The following is a 25,376-nucleotide window of genomic DNA, read 5'->3' as shown; positions in this document are numbered from 1 at the left end:
TGTGGGACACCCACAGGAATGACTGCTAGGCCTGTCTGTGTGGAAGCATCTAGTTGGGGTTGATTGGAGTAGGAAGAACCACCCTAAATTTGGATGGCCCCACTCCAGAGCTAAGGGTCCTGGACGGAGTTAGCAAGGGAAAGTGTCTCCACTGGGCTGGCGACATGGCTTGGTGGATGAGAAGATGTACTGCTCTTGTAGGTCCTAACACTGGAATTGGGTTGCTCCCAACTGCCTGTGACTCCAGTTGCAATGAATCCATATCCTTTGCCCTCTGTCTGTCTGTCTGTCTGTCTGTCTGTCTGTCTCTCTCTGTCTCTCTCTGTCTCTCTCTCTGTGTCTCTGTCTCTCTCTCTGTCTCTCTGTCTCTCTCTCTCACAAACACACACACACACACACACACACACACACACACACACACACACACACAAACATGGGGGTAGGGGTTCTCAAGTCTCTACTTTCGGACTTTAGATGCCATGTAACCAGCTGATTCAAAGCTCCTGCTTGAGCATCAAGCCAGAATCAACTTGTTCTTTCTTTGGTCGGTGACTTTCATCCTGCATTCCTGCCCAGAAGCAGTCAAATGAATTAATGCAAATATTACCTTTCAAACATCTGAGATCTGCTTCTCAGCCCTGCCTTCCCAGAAGTCAATGGCCCACAGGGCTGAGTCTGTCTTCTTGTGGGAGGTAAGTTAGGGAGCTGGTCCTTCAGAGCCATGCTAAGCTTGCAACAGTGCCTTCCTAAGGACCGGAAATGTAAGAGTAATGGCTATTGCTTAGAGAGCCTCCACTGTTTGCCAAGCACCATGGTAAGTTCTTGGCTTTCCTTTCATCAACTCCTCATTACAGCCTTTGAAGTGCCCTGGTATTTCTCTATTAATGGGATGGGAAACCTGGGATCAGGGTTAGGTTACTTGAGTCATATACTGAACACGATACAAGCAGGACTCTACTCTAAACCTCTCCTCAACCCACGGACCTCACGGGAGTATTTCTTTTCTGACATACAAGACAATTGCTTCTTATTTTAAATTTAAATTTCTTGAAATACTATGTGTCTTGGGTAACTTTAGTTTTTGTTTTCCTTTAAATTTTTCTATTTTATTTTATGTTATAAAAAAATGGAAATTAGGGGGTTGGAGAGACGGCTCATGAACTAAGAGCACTCATCACTCTTTTAGAAGACCCGAGTCTGGTTCCCAGCACCCAAGTCAGGGCAGCTCACAACTGCTTATAACTCTGGAGGATCTGCCATCTCTGGCCTCCCTGGGCATCCAAATTCATGTACATATGCCTCCATGCACATACATCACATAACCTAAAATAATAAAAATAAACTCTTAAGAGTAAATGATCACATCCACTCCCACCCCATTCCCCACCCCCACACTATTTCCTCTCAATTTGCTTTTGTGTTTGTTTGTTTGTTTGTTTAAACCACCAAACTTACTTGGTATCTTCTTTTTTTTTAAATTTATTTTATTTTATATATGTAAGTACACTGTCACTGTCTTCAGACACACCAGAAGAGGGCATCAGATCCCATTACAGATGGTTGTGAGCCACCATGTGGTTACTGGGAATTGAACTCAGGACCTCTGGAAGCGTAGCTGTGCTCTTAACCGCTGAGCCATCTCTCTAGCCCCTACTTGGTGTCTTCTGTGTTTTATGCGCAAGAGTGCAGTGCCATCTACTGGAGCGCGGACAGTTACTTTAGGAGCCTCATCTTTGAAGCAAACTGACCCTTCTGCCCACAGCCGCTAGTGGTGGAACTTGGTGACTCTCTTCCACATTTGTGCTGAGGTCTTGTCTGGCTTGATTTGGATGGCTCTTGTGGATGGTCTCATAGCTGCTGCAAGTCCGTGTGTGTAACGGACCTCTCACGCCTCCCAAATACTGTTTCAGCCAACTGCCTCTGGCTAGTACAGTCTCTCCGCCCACTCTTCCTCAGTGATCCCTGAGCCTCACAGAGAAGGGAGTGGTATTGATCTCTCATTTATGTTTGATGACTTTAATTCTGCATGTTTTTATTAATAGCACCAAGGGCCTTCTCCCGTGTTAAACACGGTCCTTCTGCCGTGACATTGAGAGTAGTGAGTCTATATAAGAGGTTTACTGGAGGCCTTGCAAATTGTGGGATTTGGAGCTTACGTGGAGCTTAAGACCCGGACCATTGTCGACTAAGTGATGTCATAAACTGGAAGACATAAACTCATACATTGATAGATTGAGCCTGCTCTCTGCCCTTAAACACCTTCTCATGGTTTTCTCCCTCAATTTGGGACCTTAAAAGCTCACAACACATCGTGAGCATGCATCATCAGTAGATGACCCGAAGATGGCTGGGAGTGCTCCTTCTGCCTCAGTTTCGGGCATAGGGGGAGGTCATTTTTACCTTTCTGAGTTTCCCTGACCTCTTGCGTGGTGCATCCCGTGGCTCCAGATGTCTTGGCCTTTTGGTCTTCGTTATCAACCCATCTCCTTATTATACAAACGTGAAACATGCTGGCTGACCTCTGTTATCCCAACGCAGCCACAGCTGGAGGCTCCAAACATTTTGCTGAAGTAAAAATTGGCTCCTTTACAATATGAGTAGAGCATCCTTGTTGGGAGGATGGAATTGGGGTGGAGGAGGGATGGGGGGAGGGGCACGCCAAGCCAGGACACTGCAGACCTCGGCCATTTCCTCTCAGTCTGTTTCCAGCGCACGCGTATCTACAATAGTTACTCTTATTAGTGGATTACATGGTAGATATTTCCTATCTCAGCTACTTGAATGCTGGAATGGGTTATAGGAGTCCTTCCTTGTCCTGGCTGTTGGCACTGCTTTTGTGCTGTAATCTTTTGACTTTGCATTGAGAGACAGACCCTGGCAGTCAATATGTTCATATTTTCCAATGGAGGTCAAGTTTTCCCATTTGGGGAGCCGAGTGCTCCCCCAATATGGGTTGTTCTATACTCCCCTGAAATTGCCATAATAGTTTAATTTAACTTCTGCAGAATTCAGATTATAGTTCAACTCTAGCCACAGCCAAGGTTCCGGCTTATAGTTTAGTCACTCTATGCTCCAGTCACTCTGACTGTCCCAGTTTGAGACCCCTGGCTCCCATTCATCTGTAAAGATTGACCTGCCAGAACTCTGTAGCCTGTTTTAAGGATTCTTTTTTTCAATTTCCCCAAGCTTGTTGTTAATCGATTATACGATCCATTTCACTGACTCTCTTTAACCTGAAGATGGTCATTTTTGAAGCAGCATCTTACCGGAAGCTTTAAGGCCTTCTCATTTGATATAGAAGTTTCGGTCAGCCTTGGTACTGTAGTCTGTCCCTTCATAAATCCCCCTGATCTATTTCCCCTTGTCTCAGCGACCTTCTCAGCTGACATCACCTTTGGGCTGGTTGCCCTGAGAAACGGGAGAGGTTGGGTTTGACAGCTCTAAGCAAGCATCCTTAAGGCACGGTGAGTTGTAAAGTAACTGAATCTCAAGGCTGGGGGGGTCCAGGAGATTGGTTAGTTCTAGATCTCTCCCCACACAAGAATTTGTTCTTGAATATTCACAGACCCTCTCCTCTACTAGAATTTTTTCAAGCAGAGAGATCATTAGTTGGCTGAGCAAACTGTTCTCTTGTTTCAAGTTCTAATTGCTGGAGTTATTAAGCTGAACTCTGCCTTCTTCCCATTAGTTCTAGGTGCACCATTGGGAGCAATACAAGGTAAGTGTTGATTTCTTATAAGACCATACTAACTGCTCTTGTGTGTTGAGGTCTCTAGTGACTGACATACTTATTCAGAGTTCTTCTAGCTGCAAGCAATAGGAATTAACTCTGGCTAACTATCTCAGCTATCTTTGGCCAAATAAGAATTACTCTAAAACTTGGTGCCTCAAAGAAACACTCATTACCTCACAATTGCTCTGGGCCAGGAATCCAGAAGCAATTTACTAGGTGATTCTGGACCAGGGTGTCTCATACCTTTTCAGCCAAAAAAAATGTCATCTGTCCTACTTCAGTCATCTGAAGGATTGACTGAGAGTGTGGGTCCCCTTCTGAGCTCTCTACCGTTGCTGATGGCAATAGGTCTAGTTGTCTTTTCAGCCATTGGCCGGAATCATCTTTCTTTTTCACTTTGGTATGTCTCCAACATGGCAGCTGGCCTGGTATAGCCTAAAAGAAAGAGAGACAAGGAAGTCATTTCATTGTATGATTTAATCTCTAAATTAGCTAATAAGGCGCTCTCTCTCTCTCTCTCTCTCTCTCTCTCTCTCTCTCTCTCTCTCACACACACACACACACACACACTCTTTCATTATTTCTTTTTCAGTGTTGGGAATTGAACTCAGGGTCTCATAATGTTAAGAAGCTAGTCTACCACTGAATTACTAAACAGCTTACTTTTTATATTTAGCTTATAGTAAGTGTAAGGTTTCTGAGCCAGAGACCTTGGTTAGAGACTGTGCTGGTTTGTACATACTTGACCTAGGGAGTGGCACTATTAGGAGGTGTGGCCTTGTTGGAGTAGGTGTGTAACTGTGGGCATGGACTTAAGACCCTCACCCTAGCTGCCTGGAAGTCAGTCTTCCAGTAGCAGCCTCCAGATAAAGACATAGAACTCTCAGCTTCTCCTGCACCATGCCTGCCTGGATGCCACCACGTCCCTACCTTGATGATACTGGACTGAACCTCTGAACCTGTAAGCCAGCCCCAATTAAATGTTGTCTTTTATAAGACTTGCATTGGTCATGGTGTCTGTTCACAGCAGGAAAACCCTAACTAAGATGGAGACTATTTATTTCAGTAGCTGTTTCTTGTATCCCATTGATGTCTAGGAAGGACATGAGCAGAAGAGAAAGTCTGTTCTACAAGACGGGGATTCTGAAGTTGCTAATTCAAAGCTCATGTTATAGCTGGAACTTTTACCCTAGTACCCACCAAAGAAAGGAATCAACATAAAATAGTCTCTAGGGAAACTAGGAAGTACTCTGTCCAGGAATATGAGTATGTAGCCTTAGGGAAGGTAAGAAAGAGTTTACTTTCCTTTGAATAGATATCAATTGCTCTCGCTGGGCAGGTGGCTGTGCACACCTTTTATCTTAGCACTCAGAAGGCAGAGGCAGAGAGATTTATGAGTTCGAGGCCAGCCTGGTCTACAGAGTGAGTTCCAGCGCAGTCAAGGCTACGCAGAGGAAATCCTGTCTCAAAAAACGAAAACAAAGTGCAACCAAACCACAAAAAAGAAGTCAATGTCTCCCCTAAGGGGGGCTCAAAGCTCTACTGGGATGTGAGGAACAAATTATTTTCTATATTGAACGTCTGATCCTCCTGCCCCTACTTCCCAAGTGCTGGAATCATGGGCTCCCACTACAATGCCCAGTCTGTTGCAGGGCTGGGGTTAGACCCAGAGCTTTGTGCATTCAGGGGAAGCGTTCTACTGACTCAGCTGTACCACAGGCTGATACTTGGTCTTTAGAGGGCACGTCAGTTCCCACTGCTCAGAAAGAAAGCTCTGCTTCATAGAAACATGTGGACAGTCACACTATTTAGCAGTACCCACCCCTGTTCTTTCTTCTTCTTCTTTCTGTTTATCAGAAAGAAGGCACTAGGTCATCCCACATTCAAGGCAAGGTGCTTCTGGTCCTATCTCTTGAAGCCCAAAGAAACTAAAAAAATTAAAAAATAAAAAAAAGAATAAATAAAAATAAAGTGGATATTTTTAAGCCATCACATTTTACAACAAAAAACAAAACCACTAAAAAAAAAAAACCACACACACACACACACATACCCCCCCACCCCTTGCAGTTTGAATATGTAATAAATATATAAATATATACAATCCCTTTTCCAAGTTCCTGCAAGTGATACCCTGCGACATGTCATCTTACCTTACAAAATTGCCATCTGCACGAAGACCTGGTAACCATGGGGTATTTTGTGGTAGCTCCGTAAATAGACTTCTACTTAAAGATCCATCAACTAGAGTAAAAGCTGTCTTCTTCCCTCCCCCAACACACACAGCGACAGTCATGGGCTAGCCAAAATAGATATTTCTGTCCCCAAAACAGGAAAACAAGAAGCTGGTCCTTAGCAACATTGAGTTCCAACTGGCAAGTGTTAGATCTTCTCGGTCCAATTGGGAAATGTTAGGCGTGTACTGGGGCTCAAGGTGAAGGATTAGCTCTTCCTAACTCTTCCTCTGTTTCAGGGTTCTTAGTTCTGCCTTTTAAAGCCGTCCTCCTGGACCTGGGCTCAGTGGGTCGCATTGCCGTTAGTGCAAAGCCAAACCAAGCCCAGCCAAAACATCCCAGAGTAGAGAAAGGTTTGTTACCAGCAGCAGTCAAGAAACACAGAGGGTATATCTAAGTTCTGCCTTCCTGGAACAAAGGCAGGCTGGAGAGAACGCTCAAGGGAGACTGTAGATACTCAAACACCGCTTGTCCCATGTCTGAGTGTGCTTAGTTTAAAGTTAGCTTAAAAGATTGTAGACATCTTTTGACATGCTTATCTCAAGGAACACATGTTTAGAGGATTAAAATGATGGCTTGGAATACCCCTGGGCTTTGCACTATAAAGATCTCAGCTGGAAATAAAGAAATGACACCATCCTAGTTACTATCAGCTGGACACCGAGGTGAGCAAGAGATGGCTTTCAAAGAGTCTTAAAAATAGCCCCAGAGAATATGTCTCTGGTCTAAGACATTTAACTCCTTGTAAGCACAGAGTTGAGTCCTTTGGCCTTGTAGAATCTTCAACAGACGTTCAGCTTTTCTTCTTCTCTGGGAATTTAAGCTTATAACGGTTACAGATTATCCAGCACGCATCTCTTCACATGTTTTTAGAGCGAGTGAGCTAGGCGGTTCTGACTCCAATCATTCTGATTTTACAGCGAAGATGTTGGTGGAAACGATAAAAGGAACAGTATGGGATCAGGACCCCCAAGACCAAGTCCTCAGCACAAAGGACACTCATTTACTCCAGAAGGACAGAGGGCAGGGAATGAGAGACAAAGACAGGAGATTGAGGGTGAGGGAGAAGGGGAAGGGGACAGGAGGAGGATGGGGTATTTATCCCTGGGTTACAGAGGGCTGCCTTGGGATAGAGAGGAGACAGACTTGGCCCATAGGATAATGACAGTTTATAAAGGTAGAAGGGGAAGCCCCATGTTAGGAGGAGGTGTTTAATTTTAATTGGGCATGTTAATTTGGGCATTAGGTGAGCCAAAGGGGACTTTTGATTGCTGGACTTGGATACTTGAATAGCTGGACCTTGGACCTTGGCTGTCACCCTCAGGAGGAGGAAGTGGCCAAATATGGACTTGATCTTGATGGCCAGCTTTAGGAATGTAATCTAGTAGTTTTTAGTAAGGCAGAGGAAATGGGGGAGAAGGGCAAAGCCTGCTGGAGCCAGGCTGGCCATGCTTGGGCTAGCCCAGAATCTCTTCAGACACTAACAGAAAATGACTCTGGGATTGGAACCCCAGCCTCACAGATGTAATTCAGGTCTGGCCCTCCCAGAGGGGAAGCCCTGCCCTTCAAAGCCAAGGGGGAGCTCCTGGGCCTAGGGCTGTGGCTTGAGCCAGCAGGTTGTAAGTCACACAGTACACGAATGGCTAAGTCTGTGAGTCACAGAACATTGGGCTTGAGGCTAGGAAGGAGTAGGCGCCCACTGACAGCTCTGTAGCTATTAGGGAGTTATCTACCACATCACACGGCATTCAAATTCCTCATCAGTTCCTAACCTTCCCGGCTACATGGTGATTCACTGAAGTTCCTCTGACGGTGTGGTATTTAATGCCTCCAGCTATTCTAACCAGTTCAGGGAACAGGAGGGTCATTAAGTACACCTAGAAACTCTGCCCAAGGCTTCTGTTTGTGGGATGAATCAAACAAAGGAAAATTGTCACCACGAGGACTTGGGTGAAAATCGGGGAGCTGTCTCTGAGTTGGTGGGAAAACACCTACTTAAATTCTATCTTCGTCTAGCCCTAGGTCCTTCGGAGGTAGACATGCGTTTTCACACATCTAGCACAGTTAACATCATTTGCTCTGAGGCTTGCCAAGGCACAGATAATATCTCTTGTACAGAGATGTTTTCTATTAGAATAGCCCTGGACCAAGCTTTAGACCTGCACATATATGACCTCATTCCTTGTCAAGATAATTTCTGGGAACCTCAGTCAAGATTGTTGTTAGCTTTGCTTACAGTAAGAACATCCTAATGCCTGTGTCCTCGGCATCCAGACTTTAACCTTATCAGCTGTAATCCTGTTTGGCGCCCTTGGGACCCACGCTGTAATTTCACGTAAGTTTCCTTAGTAAGCCTTTAAAGATACTAGCTTTAAGACCCACAAAAGGTATTTCTAAGGCAATTTCAAGACAGTAAAGTAGGACTCTCTCTTTGAGATGCCCCCACTTGTGTTCTGGGTTACGTCTTTTTTAACCCCCATGTTTAAAAATATATACTAGGCCAGAGAACAGCTGAGTGTTCGAGAGCACTGTCTGCTCTACCAGAGGATCTGGGTTGAATTCTAAGCACCCACACGATGGCTCACAACCAGCCCCAGGGGAACTGATGCCCCCAGTTGGAGTTCTCATGCACCAGGCACACATGCGGTGCACAGATATAAATGCAAGAAAAACACCTGTATGCATGGAATGAAAATAAGATCTCCCAAAAATCTATACTTTAAAAAAAAAAAGGCATCCCATGCACTCTATCTCTGCTTCATACTGGCTCGTCCCAAAATTCCTTTCTATATCAAATTCAAGGATGTGGTATGAGTTGAGTCCCTAAAAGATGGAGAGAACTCTTCGGGCTAAGGGTGACAGCAAGGAGCTCCCTCCTCAACAATGCTGACGTCTTTGTATGTGCTAAGTCTCCGTCAGAAAGCACCCCTTTATCCCACCATCACCCTTTATGTGGACCCACAGCCCACACTCCGCACTGACCCCGTGCACTCTCTCCTCCAGGCCTCCCTCAACTTTCCTCATGAAGCTCCTTTGCTGCCTTACACGTTGCAACGATGTCTTGTTATTAATTAGCTACATTTCTCCACCAGAATAACAATTTCTTTAGGGAGATCTGTTGCCTGTTATGTACAAGTAAGGAAGCCCAATGCTTGGCCAATGTGGCTGGCTAGTTTGTTTTGTTTTGTTTTTTCGTCAACTTGACACAAGCTAGAGTCATCTGAGAGGAGGGAACCTCGACTGAGAAGACACCCCCATAAGACCCACCTGTAGAGAATTTTCTTGATTAGTGATTGATGGGGGAGGATCCAGCCCATTGTGGGTTTGTACCAACACTGGGCTGGCGGTCCTGGGTTCTATAAGAAAGCAGGCTGAGAGAGCCATGATGAGCTAGCCAGCATCACCCCCTCAAGGCCTCTGTGTGAAGCTCCTGCCTGCAGGTTCCTGCTCTGACTTCCCTCAGAGATAAAACTCTGATGTGGAAGTGTGAGTCAGGTAAACCCTTTCCTCCTCAACTTCCTTTTGGCCATGGTCTTTTGTCACAGCCATGGTGACACTGACTAGGACAGGGTTGTGGGGTATTGCTGTGGCAGTCCTGACCATGCCTTGGAGAGGACTGTGGAAGGGCTTTGGAACTTTTGGCTGGAAAAGCCATTGGCTGTTCAAAGCTGGGTGAGCCATTCTATGTGAGCTTTAACAATAAGAGTCCTTGAGAGAAATGTGGGCAAGGGAGGCCTGGTTTGTGAATATCCAAAGGGAAGTTTAGAGAGCGAAGACTATCCCAGCTGTTGTGTATTTTGAGTTAAAAATCTGTGGTTCTAGTTAGCTGGGGCTGAAGAATCAGTTGTGATTAACAAGAGACTGGAACCAATGAAATGAAACCTTTGTCTACTGGGACAATAGATGCTGGTCAGCTGGAGCTAAGAAGTTAGCAGTGATTAAGAAGAAACCAGCGGGGTTGGGGATTTGGCTCAGTGGTAGAGCCCTTGCCTAGGAAGCGCAAGGTCCTGGGTTCGATCCCCAGCCCCGAAAAAAAAGAAAAAAAAAAAAAGAAGAAACCAGCATCACTGAGGTGAAAGCTGGGAAGTGTTTTCTGAGTCCACAGTCAGAAGCTAGGGTTGGACCTTGTGACACCAGCTGAACTTGCCAGTACTGGTTTGAAGGCATGAAGGGGTCCAAAAAAGCAGCTGAGGCTTGGCACAGAGAGAGGCCAGGATAAGGTGCAGACTCAGGGCAGTTGAAGGCCCAGGACTAAAGGCGTCAAGGAGAGAAGTTGAAGCTTGGCGTGTGAAGAGAGCCTTCTCTTTTTGCTATGCTTCTTTACAGATGATAAACGACAGCCTTTTGACAAGTAATATTGAATCAATGCACATCTACATAACATGCAAAGAATTATTTCTTAGGAAATACAATACCCTTCTAGGATTAAACTCATCATTGTGAGGAAAACGCCGAACCATCTTGACTGAGTGTTCTTTCTGTCCCCGTGAAGGTTGATGGTGGTAAGATTTTCCTCTGTGAACAGTGTCCAAATGTCTAAAGACCTGTAAACAATTCTTAGGGCAAAGACGTCACCTGGATTTCTGAATTCATTCACAAAATGTCAAGACCCAAAATTTGGGCCTGAGGTAAGTTTAGAAATAAAGAACAGCTGTGGCCAGGGCTGGACGAGCCATTAGTGTGCTGGGCACATGTGGGAAACTCGTCTAAATCGAAATGATCCTACTTCAAGATCCCGGATTCTATTAGATTGTTAAAGACTCCATAGGAAGCTTCACACGCATTTGCCTTACAGCATTTAATTCATTCAAGAACCAAGGGAGAGTGTAATGAGATCCCCTCCTGGAGGGGATGGGGGATGCTGTGGCTTGGCAAGCGGGATTCAAAGTACATCTGTCCGATTGGCTCTAGAACCTTCGGAGAATTTTCTGGGGGGATGGCAAGATTCCCAATGTTGCTCTTTTCTTCTTGTTTCATAGTCAAAGCTGTCTCAAGGTTGTGCCCTGTCCTTTCTTACCACAGCTTCTTAGCTTTCATCGTGGTATTCGGCTCAGAAGGGTACACCCGGTTCTTCTGTGATGTCTCTCCATTTCATAACCTCTTATACTCCCCTACCTTCCTTCTTCCCTACCACTGTCCATTCTGCACTGATTTCTGGAGCCTGTTTTTATATATCGTCTTGACTCGCAAAGGTTATCATTCCCCCCTGGCATTCAAGGTGTCTGTTCCCAGGGCTGTCTTTCAACCGCTGTGCCCTTGGGCGATGAAATGAATTTCTGAGTCTCTTTGTTTTTAGGTCTTTGCCTTCTTTGTGAGGTCAGTAAAAAGACCACACGAGAATGTCTGTTGGTCTGAACAGGCTAGGCTGACCTGCTACCACAAACCCCTTAGAACTCCATGGCTTCATTCTCCTTGGTGCTGTGTGCTCCCCCCAAGTCGGGAGCTTCACGCCCACCAGCAGATTGATGGAGCAGCCTTTAGCTGGAATGCATAGCGCATGCGGGCCAGCGACAGATGTAGCGTTGTCTCTATGTAAAAATCAGTTCCTGAGAATAGGACCCCCGTTGAAGGAATCAGAGAAAGAACTGGAAGAGCTTGAAGGAGCTTGAGACCCCTTATGAACAACAATGCCAAGCAACTAGAGCTTCCAGGGACTAAGCCACTACCTAAAGACTATACATGGACTGACCCTGGACTCTGACCTCATAGGTAGCAATGAATATCCTAGTAAGATCACCAGTGGAAGGGGAAGCCCTGGGTCCTGCTAAGACTGAACCCCCAGTGAACTAGATTGTTGGGGTGAGGGGGCAATGGGGGGAGGGTGGGGAGGGGAACACCCAAAAAGAAGGGGAGGGGGAGGGATTAGGGGGATGTTTGCCCGGAAACCGGGAAAGGGAATAACATTCAAAATGTAAATAAGAAATACTCAAGTTAATAAAAAAAAAATCAGTTCCTGTAGAGTAGGTGTTTAGATACCAACCTCACTGAATAATAAAACCTTTGGGTCTCCTGGCTTCATCTTCTGGGAGGGGTACAATATTTGTTTCCTGGAGAAATCACAATAAATAACCACAAACTCGGCTGCTTAAGATAACATAAATAAAGGCTCACAGTTTCTGGCAAGTCCTCCATGGCTCCAGAAGAGGCTCCGTGCGAGCTTTGCTTCTTACAGCATCCAGGGGCTATGACATTCCTTGACTGTTGGCCCCATTGTGCCAGCCTCTCGGGCCTCCATGGATATTTGTCAGTGATGTGTTTAGGGCAAATCTGGATAATCCAGATGACCACCTCTCAAGATCGTTAATTATGACTTTAAAGCCCTTTCTTTGAGATAGTATCATAGCCATAGGTTCTAGGAAATAGGACACAGGAATATCTTTGGAGACCAGCATTTAACCTACTGCAGTTACCAACTGGGTAGGTAGGTGATGGGTTATTATTTTAAAATGAGACTGGCTTTATGCATAACCTTTTTCTTTGGGTGACCAAAGACTTAACTGACATCCAGATATTAAGGGACACACAGCTTCCGAAGCCCTGGGTCACTGAGAAATTTCCCAATGATGTGTTGGTTCATACATGTGCACATGTATGTAGGATTGACATGTTGGTTCACACATGTGCATAAGTGTGTAGGATTGATGTGTTGCTTCACACAAGTGCAGGTGTGTAGGATTGATGTGTTGGTTCATATGTGTGCACATGGATGTAGGATTGACATGTTGGTTCACACATGTGCTATGTGTGTAGGAGTGATAGCATCCCAACCTCCCACCCCCCAGGTTACTTTCAGATTGTCAATGTCTCTTTCATATAAATGAACACTAAAGTATGAAAACTCAGATTTTTCACATCTGACAAAAAAGAAAAAAAAAGGAGAAAAAAAAAAAGGAACTTTTCCACGTAACTCTGGACTAAGGCTTTCTAGGAAATTCTCTGGGGCAGTCTGTACCCAAAAGACAAAGTCATTATGAGAGATGTTCCATAAGAATCATTTTAATCCCTAAGAAGTTTTGCCTATGATTAATTATGTTTTAGAATACGTTATGCTTGCTTCCATGCTTTGGGGAAGAATTAGTTGTAATTGGGTATCTAGGAGGAAAATGTCAACCTAGCCTGCCGGTTCTTGTTTTGTTCTCCCTGGCTCTTGATAAAAGTTAATGAGACACACTTTTCCTGTTAGCACACATTCCTGCTCTTCATGTAGAAATACATCGAGGCTCGTTGCCCCTTTCCTGTCATGTGATGAAGGCCAGGCGACAAGAAAGAGGGCCAATTTGTTGTCATGGAAATGAGTTAACACAAAGCATCAGGTTTGAACTTTGCCAGGAGATTCTTGGGAAAGGTGAGGGAGAAGATAATATAGCTTTATCACCCAGCAGCTAATGTTCTCAGAGAGATGGGCAAGGGGCTGGACAGTCTTTTGTATGCTTCTTCACACTTGAATATTCTGAGCCTACCCTGATTGTGAAGAAGTAGCCAAGTCCCTGTGAGCTTTTAGCTCCTCTGAGTACACTGTGGCCAAGTATCCTGGTCAGTAGATTTGGCCTCCAGGCTCTGCATTCCTTGGATAAATATGACTCCGACTTTAATACAAAGACTTAACCTGAAGGCATTTTTAGCAGCTCACTTTACTTCTCACAATTACATTGGCTGCCACTTCTAACGATGCCTTGAAAGTGTTTTCAATGGCTCTAAATGACAGAAATGCCCCCCTTGACTATACCTGGATCATTGATCCTGACTGTCCCTCCCCCTCCAGTCTTGAGATCTCACTTGATTTGGCCGGGTATGCTAAGTCCTCCTTGCAGACATGATTGAGTGATCCAAAGGTGAACTTGTGAGGACCACCAGACCAACACAGTTATTTCTCAGAACCATTCAAATAGGAACTAAAAAAAATATATATATAACTTCATTTTGGTGGGGTAGGCTGGCCTCCGGATATGGTCATGTGGATCGCGTCTTCAAAGAATCCTGTTAAGAGAATAAAAGTCATAGATTAGCAGGCACAAGGTGTAAAGAGGATGGGGTGTTGAGATGGTTCAGAAGAGGAACACATACTGTCAAACCTGACATCCTGAGAACTGTCCCTTAAAGCCACAGAGCAGGAGAGAACGGACTCCTGGAGGTTCTCTTTTGACATCCACACATACACCGTAGCATGCTTGACTCACCCCATAAATGTTTTAATTATAAAGATGGAAAGAGGCCTACTGGTTAGAACCAAGTCCTCAGCTGACTTGTCCCCACGGTCCAGCTTCACTTTCCCACAGTCCTGAGATCCACCTCCAACAGACTCTCATTGCTGGACTCCAGTGTTGACAGATGGGTTTCTTATTCCCAGAAATCAAGAGTCTTAACTGATGTGTCCTCTTACCTTTGCTGACTGGTATTAGAGCACTCTCAGTCAAATCACTGGATGCTTAGGAAGCTAGCAGTTTGGGTGACCAAAGGAAGAAAATCACAAAACCCTTAGGATACCCTTGTGTTAATGTTACATGAGGAGGCAGCTCAGTGGTACAATGCTTGCCTAACATGTGTAAAGCCTTGAGGTTAATTCCCAGCAACACACACACACACACACACACACACACACACACACACACACCCATTCATTATCAGGCCAAAGCTAGTTATTACATACATGTTGGTAAAAAGGCTGAAGCAGGAAGATCAAGAGTTCAAGTCCAGCCTGGATGCATATCAATATGTTGTGAGCACGCCATATGTTGCAGAAACATAGATGGATATTTGTGTCTTTCTACAATGTCAGAATGTATTGAATAAAAATAGATTCATAAGCTATAACACTTATGCTAACTGCAATTTGCCAAATAACTCCCAATTTTGCTTGGTAGCGGGCCATTGACCATCACAGATTCTGATATCCTAATCTTCATTATTAACTCTATGATCACACATTACTCTTTATATAAGTGTGTGTAAATGCATGTGTGTACCTGTACATGTGTGTGTATGTGTCTGCATGTGTGTATGCATGAATGTGTGTGCATGCATGTGTGTATCTATGCATGTGCGTATGCATACACACTGTGTGGGTATGTATGCACATGTATGTATATACATGTATATGTGTGTATGTGTACATGTGTGGATGTGTACATATATGCATGTGTATGCCTGCATGTGTGCCTGCATGCATGTATGCATGTGTGTATACATGCATGTGCATGTGTGCATGAAGGCACATGTATGTGGGCATGCATTTATGTGTGTGTGCATGCACATGAGTATGTATCTGTATGTGTGTGTGTGTGTGTGTGTGTGTGTGTGTGGTTAAGGAGGCTGTAGAGCTCACAAAGGTTGTTCTGAAACTGGGGCAGAAACCTAATGCAGGCACAAGGGAAAGTCTGTAGTAGACCATATGAGAAGTCTGAGGGACATGAGGCCTAAGAGCTGTTCAAGCACAGGTGGCAGATACTGGCTGCCTGGCAGGGCCATTTTAAGGGTCTCTGTGAAGTAGACTGTCACAGGCAAGAAAATCTACTGTCAAGTTGGTACAGACACAAGAGTCTTTCACAGTAGCAATTTTTCTGAATGGAGCCCATGATGAGTTACCAAGAAATGAATCATACCCGCCACATTTTGTGGCCTTGGAGTGTCCATTACTTTATAGTCCCAAGTGAAGGGGAGCTTAAATCTGGCGAACCTGACAAACTTGTGTCTGGTGTTTCTCAAATGATTGGGTGTATTTGCAGGTATTATTTATTGCACAAATAAATTATTTCTCTCTCTGTGCCTCCTTGTGTGCTGGCAAACAGTAGGTATTTACTTATGTGAACAAGATGTCAGTCTTCTTTTTAAGAGTTACTTTTGTTTCTCTCTCTCTCTCTCTCTCTCTCTCTCTCTCTCTCTCTCTCTGTGTGTGTGTGTGTGTGTGTGTGTGTGTGTGTGTGTGTACAGGTGTCTGAGGAGGCCTGTAGAAGGCACTTGGAACCGGAGTGACAGGTGGTTGGGACCTCCCAAAATGGTTGCTGGGAAGCTGGGAATCAATGGAGGTTTTCCCCAAGAGCATCAGGTGCTCTTACTCTAAGCCATTTCTCTATCCCTGAGAGTCATTCATTCATGGAACTCATACTCAATAACAGAGTAATCCAAAGTTAGGCACAACCTCAAAGCTGCTATTCCATACAACATAATGCAGGCTTAGCCTGTTCCCCATTCAATCCCCAGTCCCGCCCACCTCCAACCAACCAATCAATCAAGTAAATGCCCAGTACTACCCAAAAGTCAGAGACTTTGTCATAAGAAAACAGGGCTTCCTTACTTTCCATGATAGCTTACAACCGTGTATAGCTCCACTCTCAGGAGACCCAATGCCACCTTTTAGCTTCCAAAACTACCAGGCACGCACATGATGCACAGACACATATGTAGGCAAAACACTCACATAAAATGGATCTAACCTTTTTCTTCTTAGAACATGGGACTTCCTTACTCCCCAGACTTTATTTTTGCTCTATGCACATTTGGTGAAAACCAAAATTAGTTCTTTGATTTTTCTGGCTCTCATCTGACAAAAATGGAGTCAAGGGGCTGAAAATACTGCTGGATTTGCTGTGAAGGCTTAATGGAAAACAACAAGATGATCTGGAAAGTTCTTGGAACTGGCTGGGCTGAAAAGGGGGAGGGGTGGATCTGACAGTCAATCATGGAAATGGGGGAGGAGGAGTCGAGTGTTGGTAGTGCTTGTTAGAAATCTACTCAGTGGAAAAGTGAGCTTAGTCGATTTATAACATCTTTCCTAATGCATGGATACATCTAGAATGCACATCCGGTCTGAAAGAATGTCCTTGTGTGGTGTAAACAGGGCATGAGGTTACATCTTGCTGTACTGATAATAACCTCCTGGGTATCCAGGTCTATTTGATCTAACATCACATTTGGAATCTTCAGTTAGGACTTAGCTTCTTCTGGGAAATAATGTATTGATCCTAAGCCTTCAAATTCTCATGTCCTTCTGAAGGTGCTTTCCTCATGCACAAAGTACACTGATTTCCCCCCACCAGCCTTGAATATGATTAACAGGAGCCTGACTTGGAAATAGATAAATTGCTGGCATGCTGACAAGGGCAGGTCTTGACTTTGCCTAATCATCAGAACACCGGGGTTATAAATTTGTAAGGTGATAAATAATACCAAGATCGTGTCATTAGCCAAGACAGCCAGCCAATATTTTTGTAGCAGAGTATGCTGATGTAGCTATCTAACTGAGAATACATACTGAACTTTTCTATCAAGCACAATCTCAAGTTTGCTGTCTGTCTTTTAAGAGTTTTCCTTCCATTCTCTCTTTTTAGACAGGGCCTCACCGTGCAGCTCTCGTTGGCCTGAATCTCACTTTATAGTCCAGACTGGCCTTTAATTCACAGAGATCCACCTGCCTCTGACTCCCAGATGCTGGGATTGAAAGTGTATACCACCGTGCTTTGCCACATTTTGAACTTGAATACAACCCTTGTTGGGGAAAATAGTTATAGCAAGGTGAAAACAGAGTCCTGGGTGCAAAGTTGAAGATAACGCCAAAAGTATTGGTGGACTAGAGAGATGGCTCAGCGGTTAAGAGCACTGACTGCTCTTCCAGAGGTCCTGAGTTCAAATCCCAGCAACCACACGGTGGTTCACAACCATCTGAAATGGGATCCGATGCTCTCTTCTGGTGTGTCTGAGGACAGGGACAGTGTACTCACATACATAAAAAAAAGTGTTGATGTAATAAATGTGGGAGCCCTAAAAATTGTACCTCATAAGCTGCCACCCACAGGGAGGAAGATATGTGCTCTGGAGTCCAGCACGAGATTTTCATAGAGGCCATACTCTGTCCTACCCAGTAAGAATGAGGCAGCCTATCCTAAGAGTTATAGGACTCTTCTGGTGTCTGGCTTTGACCTGAGACTTCCCATCCATCTTACCAAACCTCTTCTGGGTTGTACAATAGTCTAGAATGCTCCTGTCTAGTGTTCCCTGCCCCCTTGGCTTCTTGGGCTTGTGGTTTTTCTGTGCTTACTTATTACATCTTGCTCTGGCATCTGCTTTTCTAGTGCCCCAGATGAGTGCAATGAACAAACCCTGTTGGGATCCAAACACAAAAAGAGAAGTAGACTCAAAGTGGGATTCTAGACAACCACAGAGCCTACAGTTAGTTGCCCAGGAATAAGTGAAGGAGTGGGAGGCAGGGTTTCCTCACATTACACAAGGAGGAAAGGCAGGGAGCAGTTTCTGGAATGCAGAGGCTTGAGGGATGGATTTCTTTATGGGAGCTGGGACGTTTCCACAAGGACTGTAGTGAAGTGGGAACTTAAGTGCTCTTTGGAAAGTCAGTTGTATGGTGTTTTGCTGGTCCAAACACGTGAAGGGATGTTTAGCTGAAGCAGACACAGGGGAGAGGATGTCCTGCTGAAGCAAGCACATGAAAGGACACATGATGAAGGATTCTTCTCTAACAGTGCAAGTACTGGTTCACCTTACTTTGCATAGTTGAGCTGCATTTGTTGGGACTCCACAGAGAGAAATGCACCAAAAAACATCTGGTGTTGTGCTGCAGTTTCTTGACACTTCCAAGGACTCGGGCCGGTTGGAAGAGTGATGTCAGCTGAGGCATACGTACATGCTGAGGTAAGACCTGAACTGAGGCAAGACCTGAACATGGAAGACACATGATTTTTGGAGGGCATATGAAAAGGACTTGACAGTGTTGGAGGCTGAGATAGGCTTGTTTATAGAGCTAGCTATACAGTGCTTGTGGGTCTCGAGTCTTCACTGATCTTCACTTTGCTGAGAGTGGCACAGCTGAGAATTTCTCCTGACATCCCTGACTTGTGCCGAGCCTGAGGCCTGGCTGTCTCTTCTAGGTAGTGCCAGTGCTGCTGATTCATGTTTGCTATCCTGACTCTATCAAACTGGACTGCTGGTGTATCCATGAAGTGTTTGCGAGTGGATCGAGCTGCCACAGCTGACCTGTGAACTGAACTGCTGATTTCCAGACAGCACAGATGGGGGTTGTGCCAAAGAACCTTACTAAACAGGTCCACTCACCCCCCATTCCCCCACCCCTGTATCCTTTCTTTTCCACTACCTGTGGTGGGCGGTGGGCTAAAAGGGAGGTTAAAGCATTTAAGAACCATCACTAAAAATAAACTTTGAAAAAAATTAAAGTTACACTGTATGTAGCCATAGGCAGGTCCCCAGGTAACAGAACATCAGCCTTAATCCCAGGGGACTCGGCACTCTAAATTCACTGGTCTTCCCCCGCCCCCATCCAAATCTTACTGGTGTTCAACAGAATTAGAAACTGGGAGGGAAGGGTGTTTCATGGTATGTTGAAAGTTCATGTGCTCCTCATGGGTCAAATAGGGAGGACCAGAGTGGTGGGGCTAGCTCTCTGGGAAGCCAAGAGGAGATATCTGCAGCCAAAGGACAAAAGCTAGCTTCGTTTGGTGACAGCAAACCTTCCCTCTCGGTCTGCCAGTAGCAGCAATCCCAGAAGAAAATACCAAGTCAGCAAATCAAAGAGAGCAGCTTCCTTCCAAGATCTGCTTCAGGGCAGAAGCACATCGGCCACACCACGGGTTTCACTGAACCCTCTACATCTCTTAGTCTCAAACTCCCCCAAGTGGCAGCTTCAGCCTCCGGCTAGTCGACCGGATCCCTTCCCGGTGTGATACTCAGAGTCTAAGTTGTCAGAGATAGGATGGCCATTTCTTCCATCATGCTTCACGTAGGAGGGAGAAAAACCTCTCCGGAATATCTCGGAAGATTCTTATTAACGGCCATGGTTACAAGAAGAGAATTCTGAACAAACCCCGGGGGTTCTGTTAGGAAAGGAGGAGGCTGCTATACATTCCTCCCTTTCTTTCTCGGCAGAGTCTGTTTATGAAGCTGGCTCTGAGTTTACCCTTCTCTTGCTTCTGCCTTCTAAGGAGGCTGGTTTAGAGACATGTGCACCCCACCTCACCCCTTCATTTAATCTTTACATTACAAACTGACTTATCTCTCTAATGCAAACATCTGATTACTACATGAGTCTTCTCTGCTTAGAATCTTTCAATGGCTCCTACTGCCACCCCATCATACAGTACCTATTGTTCTTGGGCCCCAGTGAAACACCCCAGTCTCACTCCTCTGTCGTCTCTCTATCTGCATTTATAAGTCAGTCATGTCCTTCCCACAGCTGTTTACCCTGTGGGCTTTTTCATGCCCTTGGTATGGAGAGCTCTGCTTTATTGGCCCCCCTCAGCTTGTCGTAGGAAATACCAAATGCACATGACATCTTGGGACCCTTCCCATGGCCTGCTGTGTGTTCCACTGTAGGGAGCCGTATTGGATTTGGGCCTAGCCGCTTTTTGACTGCATGGCTCAAAGTGGCTAGGTGACTCTGGGCTGTTTGGCCACAGATATTCACCCCTAAGATGACTGCCATAAGTCTTAAGATTGTTGGACAGAGGACTCTCCCATGAATTTACGGCATAGGAAGGTAACATTCAAGGGATGCCTCAGCTCGAGCAGATACCAGTTATCTCCTCAGTCAACACCCAGTGTCTCCACCACCAGACCTCATCGCCTACCGCCTGACCTCTTTGCCTCCAGCTATCACTGCCTATACCCTCATCTCCCCCTCCTCTGTGTTTCACAAAGGACACTCCCCCTACCTGAAAGCCTTAAAAGCTGTAACGTTCACCCCAATAAACGAGACCTTGACAACAGAACTTTTGCTTGGTCTCCTTCTTCTCTTCACCCCCATTTGGCCCACAGGTAGAAAGCCTCTTCGGGACCCTGAATAACTGGGTCCCCGCTGGCGGGGACATTCCACGACAGCTTGCATTTGTCTATATGGTTCCTGTATATTCCAATGACATGTCTTCTAACCTGTCTCTCCTGGTTTCTAGGATGAAAGGAGAAGCCTGTACTTCTAGGAGGCATGGCTGGAGGCCTGGGTTAGCACTCAGCATCCAGCATCAGGAAGCCTGGGTTTGACTCTTCTTGGCTTCGTTGTTCTTTCCTAGTGACCCTGGACCAGTTATTTAACTCCCCTGAGCGTCTGTTTCCCCATCTGTCAGTAGGAACCTCCTATTAACAAGGTAATGGGATTTATGATGAGTGTCAAACAAGGTGACTTATGTAAAGTACTTAGCAGTGTGCCTGGTACAGGGTCGTTGCCAATGAGCATTTGCAGACCGGTGACAAGATTAAGTATGTCAAACAGAACTGAATCTCTCCCACTATTCTGGAGTGCTGCACTATGCCCTAAAACACTCACCCGGATAGAGGACCGTCAAGGCCAATCTTTTCTATGTGACCGAGAAGGAAGAATGTAGCTGTCTGCTGACCTCCCAGAACGCTTACCAACTGTGATGCTGCTCAGGTCTGCCACTACAGATTGAGCCTCTCAGCTGTGCCAGCAATTAACCAATACTTACTAAGCATAAAGGCAGTCCTGAGAATGTAGCAAGGGACCCGCTTCCTGCCACAAATGCTTCAGTCTTGTCCAATCAGGCAGTGTACAAACAGCAAATACACTAGCCTTCAAAGGAGAACTTTACGTTAAGACTGGGAGGATGGGTGGCATTTAGACAAGTGGAGTAGGAAGAAAGATCACCCAGATAATGGGGAGGGAAGTGAAGTGAGGCTTTCAAACAATCGATAGTGAGGGTGGTGGGCGGGCACATCGGCGGGCAGGATCTTGAAAGAAGAAAGTTTTGGATATCTTCCTTTTTTTTTTTTTAAAGCGAACTACCTTAGAATGTTTGGTCACAGAAGCGTAGAACCAGGAAGGAATTTTAAATCCCCTTGTTTGAAGAAACTGGAGCTCAGATTTTGACCAAAGTCACCTCATTAGTTGACAGGAGATATGACACCAAGGATTCTATTGCCTTGGGCTGTAAATTTTCTTTGCCTGTACTAAAGCATCCCTTTAAGAGTTTAGACAGTTCTGCCTCTTAAAGAGACACTGAGGTAACAGCGTGGGAAAGCCTCAGTTTTATTATGGGTGGAGAAGAGAGCGAATAATGGGTGTGGAGAACAGGAACTGAGAAGGGAGGAGTTTGCTGGGAGGAAAGTCCTAGCCTCTTCCAACGTCCTCTTCCTTCTGTAGAGAGCGTAAGCCACATGTTCACTCTGAAGGGCGAATGACCCAAAGCCATTCTTAGGAAGACTAGGAAGACTGTGTGGTCACAAGAACTAGTTCTCTCCAATCCCATCTGCTATAACCTTGAGAAAAACTCCCCAGCCAAGGGAACCACCCAGAGCATTCTAAAGGGATGCCTCTTAAGATATTTGAGGACAGGTGCCACACCACAACCCTCCTCTCATTCCTGTTATTTAGGCTAAACATAGTTCATTCTTTCTGTGGCTTACGCCCGGCTCACCCTCGTTGTCCTGCTCTGGATGAGCGGCCATCTGTCCACGTCTATTTCAAAGCCCCATGAATGGGTACAGACGAGACCAGTTGTGCAGGAAGCTTGGGACAGTCCCCTCCAACTCACTCTCCCCCACGACTCTCGAGAAGTTTCTATTAATGGAGTCTGAGCCACAGGGCCTCTTCGGTAGCTTCTAAGCAAGCGCTTACAACAGACACTGAGCTGCACAGACGTTTGCATGGAGGAGGGATACACCCAGTCGTCCACCTCCAGCTCCAGTTATACTGGAGAAGGACAGACAGACAGAGCAGTTGTTGCCATATTCCAAGCTAGCTCTTCGCACACACTCATGAAGATACCTCCGTTCTTGCAGATCTGAAACCACGGAGTCGCTTCTGCATATCCTATTTCTTTCGTACTTATACTATTTTGTTGCTTTTATTTTTTTTTTTTTATCAAATCCATTTTTTACTGCTTAAAACGCTCTTGAGCCCATCCCTTCCGAGTCCCTCCTGTTCCCAAACTCGCTACCATCTGAGAAGTTGCTCACCTTGACGCCTCCCTTTGGCTGACTGCTCCACAGGGTGGACACAGAACTCGTCACCGGCCTTGGGGCTGGGCTAGGGATGTAATCAGTGTTCTGATTGTGTCGCTCCTTCTCAGGAGAGAGAAGGAACTTTCACTGCTATCTTCGTGACATTCTATTCCTGCTGGCCCTGCTGCCTGTCCCTTCTCCATTGTTTGTGTCACATCCTGAACCTTTAGAACTATGTTTCTGACAGTTAAGATGACTGTAAGAGTCTTCTTTTCCCTGATATGTTGTTGTCTTTTTTTTTTTTTAAAGATAGGGTCTCCTATTGCCTAGGCTGCCTTAAACTCACTGAGTGACAACCTTAGGACTGCTTTTCTGCCTCTGTTTCCCTAATTCTGTGAACAGGCAGGCTCCATGCCCAGTTTAGAGGATCTGGGAATCAAACCCAGGGGCTGTGAACATGTAGGTAAGTCTACTCTGCCAACAGAGCTATATCCACAGCTCCCTAGGACAGACTTCTGTGTTTTCGAAAGGATCCTGTCTGCCTCTAATCCATTCCATGCAGAGCCTGACTGGTCCCTTTAAAAACAATGTTCATTTTCAGAAACTCTTCTTTCTAAAAGTCTCTAGATATCAAAGCGCTCATTTCCTCAGGAATGATCAACTCAACTTACTCAAAGCTGATCTTCCTACTTGATTCAAGGCATTCTTCTCTTCTCTACTTATGAGAAGAGTCATTAGAACCCTCTCCCTGAGCCCTTACCACCAGCTTCCTGAGGCTAGCTTGGGAAGATCTTTAGCCTGCAAAATTACTGGCAAAAGTTGGGCTTTGATGGTTCTCTCTCTCTCTCTCTCTCTCTCTCTCTCTCTCTCTCTCTCTCTCTCTCAGTGTTCTTGTGTAGTGTACTTTTTTTTTTTTTGTTTGAAAGGTCAAGATTTTATTGTCTTTATAACAAAATCAGCTTAGAACTGGATCACTTGGCCCTTTCTCTTCTTGTCACCTCCCAGTTCAAAATGCTTGCATCTCTTAACAGCCAGCATCCTCTGAGATCTGCAGTTGGGCTCAACGCACTCCAGTCTCAGCACAATCTTCTTTGCAGTTTTAGACTTTTTGGAGAAAATGGGCTTAGTCTGCCCACCCAACTCACTGTTTCTTGCCACTTTCCCTGGGCATACAGAGAATCTTTGCCCTTCTTGTACTGTGTCACCTTGTGGGGTTGATGCTTCCCACATTGCTTGCAGAATGTCCGGCGGGTCTTTGGAACGTTCGCCATGTTTGCAGGAGCGCTGCCAGCTCAGGAAGGAGTGTACCGCTTCTTGTTGCTCTCTCTATGCAGGGATGGTCTGCGAGTTCTATTTATGCTTTTATTTTGTTGTATTTTTCTTTCCTTAAATAACTGGATTCCGCTCACAAGAGTGGAGGCAGACGCTGCTCGCAGGTGTCCTCAGGTCAAAGGGGAAATGCTGGAGGCTGGGGTTGATCTGGGAGGGGAAGAAAGTGAGGCAGGAAGGTGAAGCAAGGTCTAGGGAACAAGGCAAGGCCATGAATGGGCAAGCAGAGCCTGGGATGGGATGCAGAGCGCAAGTTGGAACAGGGCAGACTGTTCAGGGCTGAGGTTGGAGAAATGCTCGTGGGAGCTGTCAGACTTGCTTCTGTGCAGGATCAGCCATTAAAACAGAACTATGCGTGTAATCGGCATTAATGCACAGAGAAGCAAAAGCATAAATCAAAGAAAGACTGCCTAATCCTATGTTGAAATATCATATTAACAAGAAACGTCTATGGCTTCCTCAGACTCCTACATCCATTTTTATATTAAAATACCAGCTTGGCAACTCTCCCTTAAACTACTGGGGTCTCTGGAGGTATCATTAATGTGGTAGTTAAGCCAGTGTGGAAAAGATCGCCTTTGCTGCACACACTGGTAATACGGCCAGGCTTACAAATGTAGCAAATGGAAACAAAGACGCTACTTGGGGCCTTGGGCAGATTAGATCCACAGGAAACCTTGCTTTCCCACTCCACTCCCACTGAGGCTGAGGGTCAAGCCTTCTTGCCACAGCTGCAAGAAATTAACATCGGGCTGCTGCCAAGAAGGTAGGTGACAAGCTCAATGGGTCTCCTTGGGTTTGATTTTTACCATGGCAGGAACATGGACGTTCTGACCAGGCATTTGATTGTGGAGCTAGAGGGATTGTAAACAGGCAAGAAACCACCCAAACCAAAACCAAATCCAGGCAACAGGAACAAGGGCAGCTTGCATTCACCCAAGTGTGTGGAAACAAGCGGACTCACGCAACCGTGGGGACAGCTGAGAATTTTCGCATGCATGGCATGAATCCTCTAACGAGAAAGGCGAGCCACCAACTCTAATTAACCTTGTGCATTAAAAACAAATCTGAGTATTTTGATCAGAAGCTATCAAAGTTGATCTCTGTTGCCATGTGCCCTAGTAGTTGGTAATGGCGTCAGAAATGAGAAACCTGGGAGGTTAGGA

At 45.4% G+C, this 25,376-nt stretch overlaps 1 long non-coding RNA gene and 1 pseudogene across 3 annotated transcripts; both read right to left on the bottom strand.

Annotated features, from left to right (window-relative positions):
- Positions 1 to 1,468: 1,468 nt before the first annotated feature.
- Positions 1,469 to 21,704, bottom strand: Rpl36a-ps18 (ribosomal protein L36A, pseudogene 18). Of its 3 annotated transcripts, XR_015625259.1 has the most exons (4): positions 21,408 to 21,681; positions 18,179 to 18,387; positions 13,694 to 13,944; positions 1,469 to 4,168 (listed from the first exon to the last, which is right to left on the bottom strand). It is a non-coding gene; the product is annotated as a ribosomal protein L36A, pseudogene 18 (long non-coding RNA). The 3 variants fall into 3 exon arrangements; XR_015625258.1 differs by lacking the exon at positions 1,469 to 4,168 and having other exon boundaries at positions 12,948 to 13,944; positions 21,408 to 21,686; XR_015625260.1 differs by lacking the exons at positions 1,469 to 4,168; positions 18,179 to 18,387 and having other exon boundaries at positions 12,948 to 13,944; positions 21,408 to 21,704.
- Positions 21,705 to 23,814: 2,110 nt separating this feature from the next.
- LOC134479862 (large ribosomal subunit protein eL42-like) lies at positions 23,815 to 24,152 on the bottom strand (annotated as a pseudogene).
- Positions 24,153 to 25,376: the final 1,224 nt, after the last annotated feature.

The sequence above is a fragment of the Rattus norvegicus genome, chromosome 7 (assembly GCF_021556685.1).
Source record: "Rattus norvegicus strain SHRSP/BbbUtx chromosome 7, alternate assembly SHRSP_T2T, whole genome shotgun sequence".
NCBI lineage: Eukaryota > Metazoa > Chordata > Mammalia > Rodentia > Muridae > Rattus > Rattus norvegicus.
The sequence above is the reverse complement of the archived record's forward strand: the minus strand, read 5'-3'. Positions and strand labels throughout refer to the sequence as shown.